This window comes from Cynara cardunculus, assembly GCF_001531365.2.
Source record: "Cynara cardunculus var. scolymus isolate 2C chromosome LG 5, CcrdV1, whole genome shotgun sequence".
Classification (NCBI taxonomy): domain Eukaryota; kingdom Viridiplantae; phylum Streptophyta; class Magnoliopsida; order Asterales; family Asteraceae; genus Cynara; species Cynara cardunculus.
The window spans coordinates 24,703,930-24,709,349 of NC_037532.1; positions in this window are offsets into that span (position 1 = coordinate 24,703,930).

Sequence of the window (5,420 nt, forward strand, 5' to 3'; positions counted from 1 at the left end):
TTGTGGTTAATATTGGTTCTCACAGTTACCACAAACAACTCAGTTCTCCCTTGAATAGACCCCTATATATATATATATATATAGAGAGAGAGAGAGAGAGAGAGAGAAGCGATCAAATGAAAAATGTTCTCATTTGTGTAAACCATATAAATCAATCGCATCCATCTATTTTTTTTTTATCAATGGTCAAGATTAGTTTAATTTATATTAGGAAGTTAAAAAAATTATTTTTTTAATTGGCAAAAGGGCAAATTTGTAAAACCGTCTATATCAATAAATTGGGTATAATCATCAGTTTCCTTAATCAACCCTATTTTGAATAACGAAACAATATTTTTAACTATTACATTTAATGAATGAAATGATTTCACCGTATTTTTTACGATACACAAATCAACGTCTTTCTAGCGGAGTCATCTATCATTTCATTTTCTGAGAAGATGGATTCGTTTCAATCTTATTATGAAATGGTTTCACTGTTTGCCTATTAAACACCATGTTCTTAAGATTAACATCTCAACCGTTGACAATAATCATTCCATGAACCTGTTTCACAACTTATAAAAATTAAAAATAATGCATCCACCATACCATACAAATCAATAATCATTAAGTGAACCAGATAACCCGGGAAAAAAACGAAATGATTTCATCAACAATTGTTGATAATGAAACAATATAATCCAAGAATATATTTCGTATCCTAGTATATTATGCAATGATTTAAACCATAGATGAAACGATTTCATCAACATAATATATGAGACATTTGTCGTTTTCATGTTTTCAGTATGTGGATCCGTTTTAATCTAATTACAAAATGGTTTCACTGTTTGCCAATTACACAACATGTTCTCAACAATTATGAAATAGTTTCACTTTCGTGTATTTCTTATGCTTTCACCTTTTTCTTACATTAATCATTCTTATGGTCAAACTATTTAATATTGTTTACGTTTGAAAAAATTTAGGAAAAAAGGAAACAAGATTACCGGAAAAAATTATATTATGCAACAAGTTCATCCATAAAAATTTCAGTAAACATGTTCATCCATAAACGTCCTCATAAAAGAATCTAAATACGTTTCATTATATTTTTTTCTCTTTTACCACTTAAATTAGTGCCTTTTTCTAATAGAACATATTTTATATCCTGGTAAATTATGCAACAATTTCATCGCTACAGTTCTTGCAATCTGAACACGTTTCATTCAGCGAACAAGATAACCCAAAAAACTTTGAAACAATTTCATCAGCAACTATTTTAAAAGACAATTGTGTTTTCAGTAACTGATATGATAATGTTTTCGGTTCATGAATCTCTGTTTCACTAATATGATAATGTTTTCGGTTCATGAATCTCTGTTTCAATGGTGAATCATTTTTTAGAATATGGTACTGATTCTGTGGATCAAACAATATCAAAACTTCGATCTTCATATTTTAACTCGGAATAATCCTTAAAAGAATAAAATATTTTTAATTTTTAAGAACCTAAATTAAATAAGCAATTAACTATTATCATTTATAACATTTCCTTTATTACGTTTCCTTAATTAACATAACTTAATACATTCCATATTTATTCAAAACTAATGTAAATGACAATTTAACTCTTAATGATCAAATTTAATTTTAAAAAAAATTCCTATTGGTCGAAATCGGTTTACACGGTTTTAAAAATTAGGCGGTTTTCAACCGAACCCGCATATATATATATATATATATATATATATATATATATATAGAGAGAGAGAGAGAGAGAGAGAGAGAGAGGATCGATCAAATGCAAACCACCCATTTTGTGCAAACCCTACAAACCAATCTCATCCGTTCATTTTTTTGATCAATGGTCATGATTAAAATGTGTTATATTAGAAAAGTAAAAAATAAAAATAAAATAAAAGGTTTAATATTTAATCAAGAAAGGGCAAAATTGATTTCATCAATAAAAACATTTTTGAAACTGTATTTCATTTTTTCGTTAGTGAAATTAATGAAATTGGTTTCATTGTTCGTCTGCATAATGAAATTTGAGCCAGATATGATTCAGTCAATGAAACATTTTCCAAAAATCAGAATAATATGTTTTCATTAATGAAATTCGTTTCATCATTGAGATTGATTTCATGGATGTGATAACTGGGTCCTGGTTATCACTTGAGGTAATTATTATATGATCACCTAATTTTTTGATTACATGAATATGTGATTAATTGCTATACATGGTCATATGAATATATGCTTACATGAGATTAATATGTGAGTGTGTATGCTTTATGTATGGAAAATATGATTATGTGAGTGATGTATGTATGTGTGTCTATGTGCATGTGGTATAAAAAAAAAAGAAGGAAGATTTTTAATAAAGTTTCTTCCCCTTTCCTTTTAAAGAAAGGGTATTTAAAGGGATTAAATTTAAAAGAAAGCTTCTTATCAATTTTAGAAGCTGAAAGTTGGGGAAATTGGAAAAACCATCTGCGTGCATATTTCATCTTCAAATTCTGAGTTTGTATAAGGTGAGTTTCGTTTTAAATAGTTTGTGAATATGGATTCGATTATTGGTTTTTGTTTTGTGATTGTTGTATATGTTCTTATTGATCTCCATTAGTGTTGACCGGATTAAGTGTTATCCAGATTAAGTGTTGACCGGATTAAGTGTTGTCCGGATTAGTGTTGACGGGATTTAGTGTTGATGAGATTTAGTGTTGACGGGATTTAGTGTTAACCGGATTAAGTGTTGTCCGGATTAAGTGTTGACCGGATTAGTATTGACCGGATTATGGTTGTCCGTACAGAAGTTGACCGGTGAATGAGTCATAACAAAAACTTTGATTTATGTAATGGTGGGATTTCACAATTTCTGTTTAATCTCTTATATTTTGAAAATGGGTATTTTATATATCCTTTAATAAATTGGGAAGATATTAAATGTTTCTTCCAGACGTGGTGACATAAGTCTGTGTTTGAAACTATATTTTGGGAAATGTTTCTTCCATACATGGTGACATAAGTCTGTTCTGGTTTGAAACTTTGTTTTAAATAGTTCCCTCAAACGTTGTGACATATGTCTGTTCTTGCATGAAACTGGGTATTGGATACTTCCAGACGTGGTGACGTAAGTCTGTTATGGTAAGGAACCCTGTTTTGAAGAAGAAATAAGAGTGATATGTCAAGGAGAGGTGTATTTATAGATATATAAGGGTGACAATTGTTGGTGTGGTTAATATTATAACTCTTGTTATTATCACTATCAAATAGAATAATTCTAAATCAGCATTTTTATGTGACTTGATGATTTGGAGATATTGTTATCTTTAGAAATAATAACTTTGATGTTATTGAGAAGGGAAAAACGAATTATAACCAGAGGCATTAATTGCCTATGATTTCTAAATGATTTCTATCTAGTTTGAACAAATATGAGAATGATGCAAAGGGGTTCTGTTGTAGCAATCTATTGGTTTTATATTTTGGTTAACAATCAAATTTGTATGTTTTTGCTAAAAATATAATAATCTTATTATAAAAGAGATTATATCAGGTTTTGGTGATCTTCACCCTGCATTTGCAAAGAAGGGATTTCCTCACTAGACCTTCTGGTCTAACCCTCACTTTTGTATTTTGAAAATGTGCATTGCAGTAAATGCGGGGTCTCGGGATATTAAAGGGAAAGAGAAAATATGATTATATTCCTTATCTGTTATCTACATTTTGAAGATCAGCTTGTTGCCAATATATTTTGAAGATACATGTTGCTATACATGTGATGGTGCAAGAATTTTCTTTTGGAATTTTTCATATGTAAATTTTGTACATATAGTCATATAGAATCCTTGTATCAGTGGAACCTATGTGGTGTAATCTATATTTCTTTTATATGAAATATACGTTATATGCAAATGTGGAAATTGGGGTGTTACAATGGACTCCACAATTCCAAAAACCGAATGATATTGTTGTAGCAGTGAAATTTGTTAAAATATTTTCTAACCAAAATGGAATTGGTTTCATGGTTTCTAACCAAGATGAACTCGGTTTTAAATATGAAACTAAATAATGTTCAGACAATGAAACATTACAAGAACTGAATAATAATATTTCTTTCATTTTAAATTTGTTTCATGTTTCCTAACCAAGATGAAATTGGTTTTACTGATAAAAACATATATGGTTCAATAAATGAAACATTTCAAGACCAAAATACCATTATTTCATTAATGACAGTAGTTTCATGGTTCCAAACCAAAATGAAATTAGTTTCATTTTTGAAAATATAATTTGTAAACGAGAGAACAAGATTGTGGATATCCTAACATTAATGAAACAAAATCATTGTTTTAAAATCTCTATATATGATTTTATTATTAGTAAATTTTTAACAAAAAATGTTACGATAATCTGAAAAATTATATGTTGGAGAAAAATTATCTTTATTTTATGACTAAATATTATAAATAAAATAACCTTCACATTAAAAATAGAGCACACTAAGGAACAATAAAACAAGGTATATCCTAATAAATGATGAAACATAAAAACATAATTTAATCAACAATAAAAAATGAAACCTTTTGAAAACTAAATGAAATATTTTTTTAAACTAAATAATTTTATTTCATCATTGAAATTGGTGTCATGACTAAAACGTTTCGCAAACTAAATAGAATGAATACATTCGTGAAATTGAGTTCATGTTCAATATTCAAAAGAGAATTACCCTTTCGTCTTCAGTTGATCAAACATTATTGGATTTGACAAACATTTCATTAATGAAATTGGTTTTATGAATTAAAAAGTTTTTCAAAATAAATAATACGATTTTTCATTAGTGAAATTGGTTTTATCAACAAAAACTTTTTGAAAATTGTATCTCATTTTTTCTTTAATAAAATTGGTTTCATTGTACGTCTGCATAATGACATATGTTCCTAACCAAAATGAAATTCATTTCATTTTTCAAAATTTTATAACATGGTTTCATTGATGATATTTGTTTTACGAATGAAAACAAAACAATATACTCAAAATCTGGAAAATATCACAATTATATTATTAATAAATCAGTAATTACTTGTGAATTGAAAAAAAAATACCGATTATTTTGTTATTATGACAATGAAATAAATAATTTTATAAGAAATAAATTCATACAAATAGACTTTGTAATTGATGTATTATTTTTAATTTAATAAAATAATATAAAATATTAATGTTAATAATTATATATTAAAATAAATTGATTTACAAATTCTATAAAAACAATTACTATATTTAAATTTTCATATTTAAAAACAATTAAAACATTATCAAAATTAACCATTATAAAGTAAAATGACATTCATAGCCTTATTCATAAAAAATAAAGAAAAAACATGGAACTTTTCTGTTGATTGATGGTAGTTTCTTATAGTTTGCAT